The sequence below is a fragment of the Callospermophilus lateralis genome, chromosome 5 (assembly GCF_048772815.1).
Source record: "Callospermophilus lateralis isolate mCalLat2 chromosome 5, mCalLat2.hap1, whole genome shotgun sequence".
Classification (NCBI taxonomy): Eukaryota; Metazoa; Chordata; class Mammalia; order Rodentia; family Sciuridae; genus Callospermophilus; species Callospermophilus lateralis.
The window spans coordinates 158,919,393-158,933,877 of NC_135309.1; positions in this window are offsets into that span (position 1 = coordinate 158,919,393).

Consider the following 14,485-nt stretch of genomic DNA (forward strand, 5'->3'; position numbering starts at 1 on the left):
CTCTCTCCTCTAACACTCATTGTCCCTTCTAATTATTAAATATACGGAGTACATTTATAAGAGCTCATATAACTTCTGTGTTTTTTCTTATATCTTGGTTTTTTCCTCATTATTTATTATATTTCCTCATTGTTCACAAGAAAATTGTTGAATGTCTACCATTGTGAACCACAGTTGGCGCTAGATTTTTTATATTCTATATATTCTTGAGTTTGTTCTAGGACACGGTTACTTAGAATTCATTGGGTCCTTTTTGAAACTGACTTTTAAGTTTTGTTAAAGCTTGAGTTAGTGGGCGGGGATCAGTCCCTGGGGTAACCAATTTGTTCTTTGCTCTAAGACAATCGATGCTGATCCAGTGGCTTCTTGCATTCCCGAACGGCAGGAAGGGTAGAGACTTATGCCAAAAAATGCTGCTGTACCCGTGTTTCCAGACATCTCCCTGGAAAACTTAGGATTGACAAAACATTCTGAAAATGGAAAAAATGAACTCCTAAAAGAAACCCATGTCTGTGATCAAGGTCTGTACAGAGATAGGATTGGGACTTCTTCCTGATCCCTCTAAGGGTCGGCTTGTGTTTGTGGACATTTTATAGAGCTTGCTAAGACACCTCATGGTGGTCATTTTAATTTCAGTACTGCATTGTATCTGCCCAGAGTCTTGCATGCTTCCCTGTAGCTGCCCACATAGCAGATGATCAAAGTCATAATACAAAACCGCACATCTGAACAAACGCTGCAGTTTCTCTTAAGGCCAAATCACGAGGCTTCAACAGTTGAAACATCACTGACACTAATTTGGTTTAACTTGGACAAAGCTTTTTGGGGGTGAAACCCAATTTAAAAATCATCTTTGTGAGGCTCCTCTAATCTGTGGGTTCCTTGGCTGTGATGTCAACCCTCTGCCTCTGTATGCACAGCATCAGCCACATCAGTCCCTGAGATTTGGTGAATTCGGGATGGTGGGTCTGAGTTTTAGGAAACCCAAGCAGAAAAGCTTTATTTTCTCAAATGATCATGTATTTTCTCTTTCCATAATTTTTCCCCCTTTTTGTGGAAAATTCCAGAGGACCCCAGAGAGCTAAGTTATAGAAATGCATGCAAATGATGTGGGCCCCTGTATCCTCTTATCAGCAAACATGTGGTTTTGCTGGAAGGTTGTATTTCAGAATGTCACACTCCCCAAAACTTCTACAGTCTTCTCCTGCTCAGTAACTTTGAACCACGTTTCTTGGCGTCCATCATCTGGGAAAGGCTCTTCCATCCTTTCAGATCTTGTTCATTAGATAATGATGTTCTTTAAACATGCAGAGCAGAGTAGTTCAGCCAAGAAAGGAAAAGACCCACGAGACACCTGTTTCAAGGAGGGTAAAAGCACAGAGGCTTGAAAGCTTACCGTGCGGGGCAGACAGAAAGGCAGACACAATAGAACTAAGATGGCAGGCTCAACCTGCAGAGGATGACAGAGGACAGGCAATCAGAGTTGGGTTAGTGGAATCTCCTCTCCTACAGCATGAGCATCTGATATTAGATAAAGGGAGAATTTCAGTGATGTCATACACACATTAGTACTGGGGAGAAATGATTTTTGCCTGGAAAATTTCAACTGGCTTAGGAGGACCATAGAAATGCCTGGTAAGAGGCTGTAACCCTGGGATTGCCAGGCTGTAGTGACTTAGGGAAATGGTATGTTCTTTAGTGACCCTGGAAGTATAAATATGGAGTGCTACAAGAGATATCAGGTATTGCAGGACAATAATATAAGCTAAGTATGAAACTTTACACAACAAATATGAATCTCACTGCCTTGCACCCAAGCCATGGGGCAGAGGTAGGAAATGCTCAAGTAGCACATACAGCTCCCTGATGTCTCCCAGGACAGGGGCATGAGCTGCTGCTGGTCTCCCACAGGACCCCTCTCCTCACTGCTAGCTGTCAAGAACAGTCAAGTGCCTAAAGTTTTCTCTACTTAGAAACTATCAAGTTAGCCAGCCACAGTTGAATAGATGGTGGTAGGAGACATGAGACCCTCAGAAGGGACAAAAGAGATTCATTATTCAAGACACAGCAGGAAGCATTAACCTTTACAGTCCCACGGGGTTCTGAATTCACCAAATCCCAGGGGGCACATTGGTAGATGCCACACACTCAGAGGGGGCTCATATCACAATCAAGAGCTTAGGAAGCCAGCCCCACTCTTCTATGTGGGCAGCAATAAAACCTAAACAATCTTTTCCTTGGAAGGAGACATTGTCTTCTACACTAGGCAGCAAAGCAACTCAGCCTCTGCTCCAGAGGAGACACCATCTCTGTCTACCAATGCCACTTGTTATCTGGGCCTAATGAAGAGATTAAAATCACACCACCAGTTCAAAAGGGGAGGTGTAATAAAATAAACTGTTAATTTTGATAAAAGACTGTGCATTATAAGGAAACTCTATATGGATGAACTTGGAAAGAGTTGGCTACCACTGAAGAAGGCACGAGATTGACCATCAAAAAGACACAGAGCTTTCAGTGTTGCTACTGGAGCATCACTGGGCCTGGGAAAATGACAGATCCCCTTCTGCAAAAGACCAGCAATTTGTGTGGGGAGGTTGTGGAAGCCTGAGGCTAAGGGTCTTCTGTGCACAGAGACTGCACAGAGAAGTCAGGGAAGTTCTTGCAGGAGGGACATAAGGTGACATTCAGATACAGTGGCTGTGCCCAGGCCACATAAGAGCTTGCAGAGGGAATCCTGGCACCAACAGGTCGGAGGCCTTCTTAGTGAGCAGGTGGTGGGCAGCTCTGGTTTCTCCATCAAGACTTCTGTGTGAAGGCTGTCACCACACAAAGCTACAGGTTGCAGAGGATCCAGGGTCTGCACATGTGGCTGGGCTGCTCTCCAGAGATTTTTCACACACCTTCCCCACCAAAAGCTTGAACTGCAGGAAACCTTTTCCCCTGCAATGTTCTCTAAGTGCCCTCTACTGAAAGTCTCAACATCACACTATCTTTGTAGGAGAAAGGTTAGGGATACCCTCTCTACCCTAGAGTATGGTTTCAGAGCGATTTGGAGCTAAATGGCCATCCACTCATCAGGGACACACAGCAACACTTTGATTAAGAACACAACAGATAGAGCACTAATCTCTAGGTATGTAAAAAACTCAAAAAGGTAAACATCGAAAACACTAATAACCCAATCAACAAGTGGGCCAAGGACCTGAACAGACACTTCTCAGAAGAGGACATACAATCAATCAACAAATATATGAAAAAATGCTCATCATCTCTAGCAATCAGAGAAATGCAAATCAAAACTACTCTAAGATATCAACTCACTCCAGTCATAATGGCAGCTATTATGAATATAAACAGCAACAAGTGTTGGCGAGGATGTGGGGAAAAAGGTACACTCATACATTCCTGGTGGGACTGCAAATTGGTACAGCCAATATGAAAAGCAGTATGGAAATTCCTTGGAAACCTGGGAATGGAACCACCATTTGACCCAGTTATTCCTCTCCTTGGACTATACCCAAAAGACTTACAAACTACAGGGACACAGCCACGTCAATGTTTAGAGCAGCACAATTCACAATAACTAAACTGTGCAGTCAACCTAGATGTCCTTCAGTGGATGAATGGATGAAATAAATGTGGCATATATACACAATGGAATTTTACTCAGCATTAAAAGAGAATAAAATCATGGCATTTGCAGGTAAATGGATGGCATTGGAGAAGATAATGCTAAGTGAAGTTAGCCAATCCCCCCAAAACAAATACTGAATGTTTTCTTTGATATAAGGAGGCTGACTCATTGTGGGGTAGGAAGGGAGAGCATGGGAGAGTTAGATGAACTCTAGATAGGGAAGAGGGGTGGGAGGGAAAGGAAGGGGGCAGGGGATTAGCAATGATGGTGAAATGTGATGGACATCATTATCCAAAGTACATGTTTGAAGACTTGAATTGGGTGTCAATATACTTTATATACAAACAGAGATAGGAAAAATTGTGGTATATATCTGTATTAAGAATTGTAATGCAAAAAAACCCCAAAATACTTGTATAAAGGCATGAATTGGCGTGAACATACATTATATACAGAGATATGAAAAATTGCGCCCTATATATATGTAATAAGAATTGTAATGCATTCCACTGCTGTCATATATTTTAAAAATATAATCAATAAAAGATTTTAAAAAAAGAAGTCCTGGGTGGATACGCAAGAAGTTCAGACTCTCAGGAGAGCTGTCTTCTCACCTAGTGGCTGTCATTGCTGCCCTGAGTAAGTATAAGGCCCTCGGCACAGGTGTGGCTTGTGGTGGTTCTGTGCATCAGAATCTAGTTGAACCTAAGAATATCCCTGGTGGGTAGTGCAGACAGGCAGCGGCAGATCACAAGGAGATTCAGGTGCCATGCTAAACCCTCCCATCCTGAAGACGATGAAGGGCCAGTTCACCTCTCCATAGCGAATATAAGACTAAGTATGATGCCTTTTGCAATTGATAGTGAAATGTAGATCTTAAACCAGTAAATGATAACAATATATTTTTATTTACACTCTGTGCCATGGGCTACATTTGAATTGTTTGTTTGGGTAGATGGTCCACAGACACATGCATCTCCATTTAGGAAACAGAGGATCTGCAAAGCAGGAACTTCCCACCTTCCTGCAGGTAGTGAAAGGAGGAGCTGGACATAGGACACTTATCCTTCATGTCCTTTGCTTGGGTTGTCGATGCCCCTGGCCCCTTCAGCAGCTCAGTCTGCAGAAGTGTATACATTTCAGGCTTCACAAGATGGAGACAGAAAGAACAGCACTGAGAACTCTGGGGTCCCCTTCTGTAAATTCCCAGCCTGACGTTGGAACACTCTTCCCTTCTGGTTGCCTGGAAGACAGCCTGACAGCACCTCCTCTGCGCAGTCGATGCACACAGGGTCTTGGGTGTAATCCTGGGGCCACACAAGAAGGAGCTGTTTGTTCCCTGTGAGCGAAGGTGAGGTACTTGCTCTGGGAACCTCGAGAGAGGCTCCTCCTTCTCCACAGCAGCAATTCCAGAGCCCTCTCCTGGAGCCTTCCCTTCCCTCATAGGGAAGAGCCACTTTGTTTCAACTACTTCTTTTAGTTAATATACATTGCACAAACCAGGCTTATGTGAACTGAATGAAACAAAGTGGCTCTCAGCACCCCGACTTGTGTTTCCTACAACAATTAAGCTCATTTCCATCGACACTTGAGGACAGTCTAGGTTGGTTGGTTAACACCTGTGACACACAGCTCACATGCTGGCCTGGCTGGGGACGCTCAGCCACAGCCCCATGCTGGTGATGAGCAGCACTCAACACCATAAAAATTGGCTTTTAATATCACATAGAATTTGATCCAGTCAAAGCTAGTTTTTTCTGTAAATTATGGAGGAATAAATGATCCGGTTTTAATAGTATGTATAGTACTCTTAAACCATAAACCTGCAGCTTAAAGAATTCTGAATTTTCCAAACTTCCCATCTGCTATGGTGTCTGGTCACTTACAAACAGCTTTGCTTTTCATTTTACCTATTTCATGTTTTAAAAATTTTATTGGCATCAGCATGGTGTAATCCCATGCAGATGATCAGACCAGGTAACGGACTGAGTCTCAGCTCACCTCAGTCTCTTTGCTTTACCTCCTCTTGGAGGTGCTGATGCAAGGTAGCTTTGTTCTTTAAAAATCAGTTGTAGATGTTTTAAAAACACCTTTCTGAGAGCTAGACATGCAACAGCAAATTCAAGAGACCAGTTAGCAAATTTAAATTCAAGCTCTTCTATTTATTGTTTCTGGCTGGTGGAATTAACCACATGTCCCCCCACTCCCCACCCCCCAAAAAATTACAGATGAGTTTTTTGATTTATGATCTAGATGTTTCCAGGCTTACAAGAAATTTTCTCAACCTCATCTATTGACCTATAAGACGAGGGGTCAGGGGAACTCAAAGCAGATCTACAATTTCGTTGTAGAACTGCATCTTACTGAGAGAGGCTCCCCCTTCCCAGTGCTCGCTGAACATTTTTTAGTGGTTGGACCTCTTGACATAGATTGCCTGCTAACCATGTGACATGGAACAGCTTGTAGGAACATGGCACAGTGGGTATTTGTGGAAATGAAAAACCTGCTCTTTTCAAAACATTAGTGTTTAGATGGCCTAATGTCTAAGACCAGGACACCTTTGTCATGCTGGCTCTGAATGACTTCTTTTCTGGAAAAATGAAGAAGAAACAAGGAGGAGACAGTGGAGGGAAGAAGGAAGGAACAATGGAAGATGAGAAAAAATACCAGTTTCTGAAGCAGATCACTTGTTCCACAGTGGGAAACAGAAAAGCTGTCAACTAACAGGTCACCTGCCATTGGAACTTATGTTATAAAACACTTGTGTTTGGTTTTTATAGCCATTCCATGTAAATGAAAGCTAAGGGCAGGGAATAAAAAGTTTTGATTGAGGCGTTGAAGGTAATTATTCATTGCTATATATATATATATATATATATATATATATATATATATATATATATATATATATTAATTCTATAAATGTGTCTTTCTAGGAGGTAGCTGTGCCAAAGATCCATCAGGCTATCCCTTGCTTCCTGGATACCTGGGACTTATTAGCTGGGGCACAGGACTACTTGTGACACAGACAATACTTGTTGTGACGCTCATTTGGGGTGTATCAAATCAGGATCTGTTCATCTGAAGGTGATGGGAAGCCCAGGGAGCAGTGTCTTCGACCACAGCATGTGTACTGCTCTCTGGAAGAGGAGCGGGTGGCTCTGGGTTGGCTCAGCAGGCCTTGCTGGCAGCACCAGATTCAAAATCTCTGGGATGCTCCTGCTTTTCTCTCATGGTTACAAAGTGGCTTCCAAAACCCCGACATCGCATCCTTTTATAACAATTTTCTAAGGAAATATGGTTGTCAAGGCAGTGAGAAATCACCTTTATTTTATACAGAAAGAAATAGCTTTCCCTTAGGCCCTAGCACCCTGCCTCTTACATGCCACTCCCAGGTGAAGGATGTTGGGAAAGAGCGAGTCCAGTTCTCTGTCTGCTGTGGCTGGAAGCAGCCATGGGAGAAGGGGTTAGGAAAGACTGGTGAGGGGCATTCCCACAGCAAGACAATCACAGCACAGGATTTCCCTTTCTTTCTTCCTTCCTTCCTTCCTTCCTTCCTTTCTTACTAGGGATTGAACTCAGGGGCACTCAACCACTGGGCCACATACCCAGTGGTTTGTGTTTTATTTAGAGACAGGTCTCATTGCTAAGTGCCTTTTGTATTTTATTTAGAGACAGGTCTCATTGCTAAGTGCCTTGCTGTTGCTGAGGCTGGCTTTGAACCCATGATCCTCCTGTCTCAGTCTCCCGAGCTGCTGGGATTACAAGCATGCGCCACTGAGCCCAGCTTCAGCACAGGATTTCTTAGAGGGAATAATTTCCTGAGAATAGCGAGGCACACCACCATGCTCAAAAGCAAACAGAAGCTGGATTTCCTGAACTGTTAAATTAAACATGCATAGCTGCTTCCTCTCTCTGCAGCCGGCCTGTTCCTAGAGCTTTCTCCCTCCCCCATCTGTAGCTCAAGATCCAACACCTCGGGATATAAAATCGCTCTTATTATTTTATCTGTGCCTTTTGAGCTGGCCCCTCCTTGCCTGCCTCCAATATGTTTTGTTTGCACTCCTTTCTTTGCCAGGAGGATTTGATTTATCCAATCACTGGGGGTCTCCCTGAGAAAGTTCTGGATATTATTCACCTGTAAGTTTCAGGAGCTCTGGGTAGGGCTGCCGTGTCATGTGATTTCAGGGGACCCATATATTGCAGTGCCGGGCGGCCAGGTGTGACAGCACTGAATCTGGACCACAGAGGAGGGACTTCAGTGAGAAAATGCAACTTTAAATCCCCTTGGAAAGGAAATTTGTGTTCATCACTGTCACTCCCACTGCCACAGCTTTGGTCTGGGACTTGGTTACATCACCTCGAACATCATAGTAGACTCCTGCTGGTCTTTCCATAACCAGCCTCTCCCATTCATTCCTTCCTGCAAAGATCTATCCAAGGACCTCAACCCCCACACGCTGTCTCCTGTAGTGATGTTGTAAGTGACACAGCATCAACACGCCTGAGGCTGTCAGCTAGTCCTGCAGCTCCTCCTGCAGACACCCTCTGGAGAGCTGGTCACCACCTGCTGTGATGCCTATCTCTGGTTCTGCACTCCCCTGACTCTGCTGCTGGGGTAGCATCCAGCCACTTGAGTACAGAAACCCTTCCCATCTCCTGTGAGCAATGGGCCCTTCCCACTGGCTTCACTCTTCAGTAGCAATGCCTTAATCAGGAAGCCACACAGCTCCACATACGTGCAGTTTTGGTGATGACTGATCAACCTGAGACAAGAGTGGGATACAAACCAGCGAGCCCCATGCTGGCCTTGAATTCAGACACAAACCCCAGTCACCGGTGGAGCTGACACTCCTGTTGATACTGTGTGATGGGAAACTCTACTCTGCCTCCACGGCTCACCTGAGCCTGACAGGGATTCCCAGGTCTTCCTTGGCTGTGGCTGCAGGACCTCTGTTGCCTGCAGTGCACACACCATTTACCTCGTGTTAGACCTGGGCTAGAATGACACTGGACAGGCTGATCTGAGAGTGAATGCAAAGTTTGCTAGAAAGAAAGAGCAAGAGAAGTAAAATGCAAAGGCACCTGTTGAGACCTAGACTTCTGCAGAATTCAGAGAAAAGGCATTTACCAAGAAGGGAAGATGAACATGGGTGACAAAGGTCCATCTGTGATGTTCCCCTCTGCAGCCCTGGCCTGCCTGGGGGAAGATGCTGCAGCTGACCTCCTGGTTGACTGTGCAGCTGCCCTGGTTCTGCTACCAGGGACTGAGTCCTGTGCCTTGACTTCTATGGGTGCCAATCCCAGGACATTGTGTCTCAAGAGGATCAGTGGGTCACAGAAAGGATCTGAAACCAGGGAGGCAGAGCCAGGCCAGGCAGTGCCTGCATGAGGAAAGGCACAGTTGGAATTGATGAGAGGCACATTACACACAGGGGATTCTCAGGGGAGTATGGTGGCAGTCCTCTCCAAGGAGACCTCCATCCCAGGTTTCTGTCTGGATTAGGGTCCAATCTCTGGGCAGGTTGAGAATCTGAGTCAGAAATCTGGAGCTGGACCTTCAAGGCCAAGCAGAGACTATGTGGGCTGTGGGTTAGGAGGGACTCATTCTCCCTCAGGGGTTAATGAGCTCATCAGGTGGCTCCAGCACATGCATGCTGACCAGTGGGCAGTCAGAGAAATATCTCCAGGCTGGGAGGGAAGTGCATCCTGGTGACCATGTTGTTGAGAGCCACAGCCGAATCAGAATGGCTCCTGGCATTTTGCCAGAAGTAATGATTGAGAGGTGAGCCATTAAGATGATGCTGGATTAACAGGTTGTGTATTCAATTGTATATAGACCCCTGCTGTCCGCCTCGGGGTGCCCCGCTACTTTGGAGTTCTCCCGGGAATTCCTGAAGAGTTCGTGTTGGTTGGAGGAGTTCCTGGAGAGTTCGCGTGGGTGACGTGCAGCGTGAGTTCTAAAAATAAAGTTCATTTCTGCTTGAATCTTTAAGTGGCTCATGATTTGTGCCCAGCCAGACTGCGGCACCATGTGGGGACACAGTACTGCCCTCATGGTCCTGCCAAGTTCCGTGTTCAGGCGTCTGAGACCTCTTCCTGAGCATGTTCAATGTGGGCTCTGCCCAGCCACGTGTTGGTTTTGCAGTGCTGTGGGTTTGGAGGAAGGTGAGATCTGAAGACTGGTGAGTCATGAGAAGACTTGTTATGTTTACTGTTTTAGAAGATTCAGAGAATTTTTAATTAGTATGCCAGTTTTCATGGAGTATTATTTAACACAATCAAAGCACAATATGATAGATATAATATCCATTTTGAAACAAAGACGTGTGCAGTGGATGTAGGGAGCCAATTTAAGCACTTTTCAGTGTCTTCCAAGTGTGCTTGGGGACCTCGGGGCTCTCCTCTGTGCTTACAGGCAAATCTCCTGTGGAAACACCAGAGGTCTGAGATTTATAAAAGCATTTATGATCTACTCAAATATAAGAGATCTTAATATTTTAATCACCCTGGACCATGTGGAGGTGTCGAGGAAGAGGCCTTGCCCGGAAACTGAACGTCCACGTCAGCAGGGAAATATTCTGTTTTCCTGGTTGGGAGTTTTTCTTTTCACAGACTTTGTCAGCAAGGCCTGGGCTCGGGGACTTTTTCTCATCAATTTTTTATCTGTGCCCCATAGATCATCCCTTGTTCCTCTCATGAGTTCATAAGAAGGAGTTTAAAAACATGCTTCCTGAGGCACAATTTCCTCCAACAAGGAGGTTGGGGATGGTTTTAATAAAACATTCATTCAGGTCAGTGAGCTGCACAGGCCACTGAAGCAACCAGCCACTGGGGACAGATGCTAAAGACCTTCGGCAAGGGCTCAACTTGTGCTGTAGTTCTGGAGAGGTCTCAAAGGCTTATCAGGCTCAGATCCGAAACTGTGCGGGACAAAGAAATGCCGGTTTTCTTCTGGCCAATGTTAACCAGTGGAAAAGAGCCATCTACCTTGGTGCTGTACAAGTTCCTCCTGAGGTAACACTTTGATGGAATTCCAGGCTCAAACGTACTTCAGATAATGTTCAGAAATGGCCCCACGGGTCTTCTTTTATTTCTACGATAGCTCTGCACAGTCCCGTCAGACCCATTTTTCAGAACATAAAATGGATATGGAGAAGGTTAAGTACCACAGAGACATGGCCAGAGGGAGCTGTACCAGGCTACCCAACAGATTCCTGGGGCCTCCTCTCTCTGGTCCCCACTAAGGAACCCCATCTCCAACCGCTCCATGCTCTGGAAGCAAACAGAGAGGTGTTGGGGTAAAAAGTTAGTGGGGATTTTATGAGAAGGTGTCAAATCCTTGCAATTTAAACTTCTTCATGATTAAATATTCCATTAGCTCTTGGCTCCATTCCACTGGATGGTTGGTTCCATGGAGGTCCCACATGCACAGCATCTGACACACTGTAGCAATAAGTGTTCACCGGCAGACCCTCCAGGCTGAGCGCAATCTCCATCACAGGAGAGGTGGTGTGTTCGCACCACCTCCAGCCCACCGGCCACGCCTGTTCCCCAGGGCCAGCCTCCTGCCTGTGCTTGACTCTTGTTCATCTCTTTGTGAAACATCTCTTTTCCCTGAGGAACCTGTTCCAGTGAGGGTTTTGGTCTCACCTCTGTCCTCAAACTAGTTACCCTGTGGCGTCTGGCTTCTGTTCTGCTTTCTGGGTCCAGCCATTCTCTTCCTCTGGGTCACCAACTTCTCTACAATGAATGAAGTGGCCAGAACAGGCCAGCAGCTGAGGGCCTTTGAATCTGTCTCTGGAAAAACGGAACGAGAAGGAAAAGGTGAGGAGGAGGATGAAGAGAAGAAGAAAAAGAGGAAGAGGAGGAAGAAGAAAAGAGGAGGAAGAGAAGCAGGGAAAGATGGGGCAGGAAGAAACAGAGGAGAAGAAGCAAATTTTAGTGCCTATCTTCCTGCTGTGAAAATTTTGAGCTACTGATGTGATGTCACTGAACCCAAGTCACACATGAAGAGACAAACACCGTTGGCTTGGACATCCTGGGAGGTGGCTCCCACATGTCGCAACATGTAATCCTCAGACCACATTCTCCCTGGCTGCCATCCTGAACTTTCCACACAGCTTCCTTGGAGATGGCCAGGGATGTGACCACACCATACCGGATGTGCCAGCCTCATCTCCTTGGGACCAGAGAGGGAAACTGGCAGAGACAAAGGAAAGAATCAGGTCTGTCGCTCGGCTGGATGTCCCCACGCCTTTGCACGGGGAGCCCCTCCCCTGAGCTGGGCGACTCTGGCGTGGGCCACACAGCTCTGCCCATCCATCCTTCACATGCCTCCACTCACTCCCACCACCACCTGCTCAACAGAGGAATCTCCTCCTCTGGGATAATAAAGTCCGTGGGCCCAGAGGGTTCTGTTCCGTGCCCAAGGGGTGATCCCTGGTAGGGCATACACATGACCCCTGAGCAAACTCGGATGCCCAGGGAGAAAGCTCACCCTGCAAGGAAGGGGTGCCTCTCCCCTGGGGGCCTGGGAGGGGCTGGCTGCCCCAGAAAACAGAGCAGAGCATAATCCTGCTTTTATTCCTCCTCCACTCTGAGATCCTACCTCCGGGAACCCACACCAACACCACAGAGCCCTGGGCACCAGTCTCCTAATCTGACCATTACAATAGACAATGCCAACTTCCGAATGTGAAATGGAGGCCGTATTAACTCAGGATTCAGACTCAAGCTTGCTTACCACTATTTCATTGATTTTTTGGAAGACACTGTGTCTCTGTCAATTACCTTTGTCAATAGTAGTAAAAAAATATACAGAGCTACATTCTGAGGAGAAGGACAGCGAATCACTTGAAGAGATGATGGAAATTTTCATTTTATTCCCCCCAAACAACCCAGTAATAAGTGCCTATGGATTCCTTGCCTGAGGGTTTACCATAATGTGCAGGCAAGTGAATCATATCCCTTTTCAGTGGTTTGTCTGTAGATACTAGACTCTGAGTAGTGACGACTTTTGTGGAGGTTGGTGATACAGTTACAGAGAGAGAGAGAGACAGAGAGAGAGAGAGAGAAGCTTAAATGATTAAATTACACAATTATAACCGTTTCAAATGTGATAAGATTTAATATTGTCTTCATAGGAAAATAATTATTTGCTTTAGTTTTACATCTTTTATTTTAACATGTTATTAGGCAATTAAATTTGTTCTTTGGAAAGTGGGCTTGCTTAGAATTCTACACCTTCATAAAATGTGACCTGTTCAAGGGCTTATGCACCCCTTGGGCTGTCTTTGAGTCACAGGGAGTAGTAATAATGCTATTTAATTTCTTGAATATGTGCCTTTTCTTCTGTGCTCTGTGGTTCAGGGTCCTGAGGCAGCCGGGTTAATGAGGTCTGCCCTGGAGATTAACGTGTTATAAGGTTCTCACACCTTGGTAGACATCCTCTCCGTCAGCTTTGCCATCTCTGTGGCATGTGGTCTGCAGCCCTGGGAGGCTGGTTGTACGCAGGGCATTACAGCAGTGCTCACCAGGCTACCTAGGTGCCCAGGCTGGCCTGTCACCTTGTACTCTGCTGAAGCTCCCTGTTCTCCCTGGATTATTCAGAGGAAGGTCTTAGGGTCTGGCCCAGAAAACCTTGTGCATTGGGCCTTGAGTGGTCCTAACAGCTCTTTCCCCTGCTTTTGCAGCTGGCCTTGAGGCTTCATGTGACGGACTCCCTCACCAGAAGCAGCACCTGTTTCCTTAGGTGGCTCTGAGCCTGAAAGGCTTATCACAGATACGACCTCGTTGAGGAACAGGCTCCTGGACTGACCTGTTACCACACCTCAGTACATAAAGTGTGAGGCTGTACGCAGTGAGGAATTCTGGGGTTTCAGGCCAGGAGGATTGGGACATGGTCTTCCTTTTTGTTAATTTATTAGTGACGACCACAGCACCCTTCAAACCTCAGACCAACCCTGACTGCGGCTCTCATTCTGTTTCTTTCTCCCCAACCTTTTCCTTTCCTCCAGTCCTCAGTCCCAACACAACACATGTTTACTGATCCACTTGAGCAAATGAATGAAAATAAGAAAACCATACCCTGGCCTCAGCCCACTCCACAGTCACCCGCAGCCGCACACTTGTCAAGCCAGTCCTGCTTGTGAGCCTTACCCCAGTAGACCCAAAGCAGCACAGATCAGGGCAGTGGTGGCCTGCAGACCACTTGTCAAAGCTTGCAGAATGTGCATCTCCAACCTGTGGGACAGGGTTTTAGCTGTGCCTCCTATTATATGTAGGCAGCTCTAGCATCGTCTTGGCCAGGAAATGATTCCCTTTTAGGAGCAGGGATTGTGGCATTTACCACTTATTCATGCTATGAATGGAGAAAGCAGCCATTAATCCACACGATGCTGGTGGTTTGTAAAGAGATTATTGAAAAACACTTTATTCTAGCCATTTTTATTAATATAATCAAAGTCAAATGTGATTCTATCAATACAATTAAAAATAAAGTAAAAAAAAAAAAGAACATTATATCTCCAGAAGAAAATTTGCTTTTTTTAAAAAAAAAAATTCAAACTAAGTCATCTAAAACTGTCTTTGGTCTGATAAAAGAGTTAACTTTGGCTTTAGTAATGAGCCTTTAGTTGTTCTGTATTGATTTTCTATTGCTGCATAATAGATTAACACAGATTTACCAGATTCAACGAATACCGTTTTTTATCTCCCAGTACTGCAGATGAGAATCCAGCATGCAGGATGCTGAGGATGAATAATGGAAATCACAGTCTGAGAACCTCTCATTGCAAGCTTATCTTGGACTTCAGACATTTCAGATAGCCTAAGGATCACTAGTGG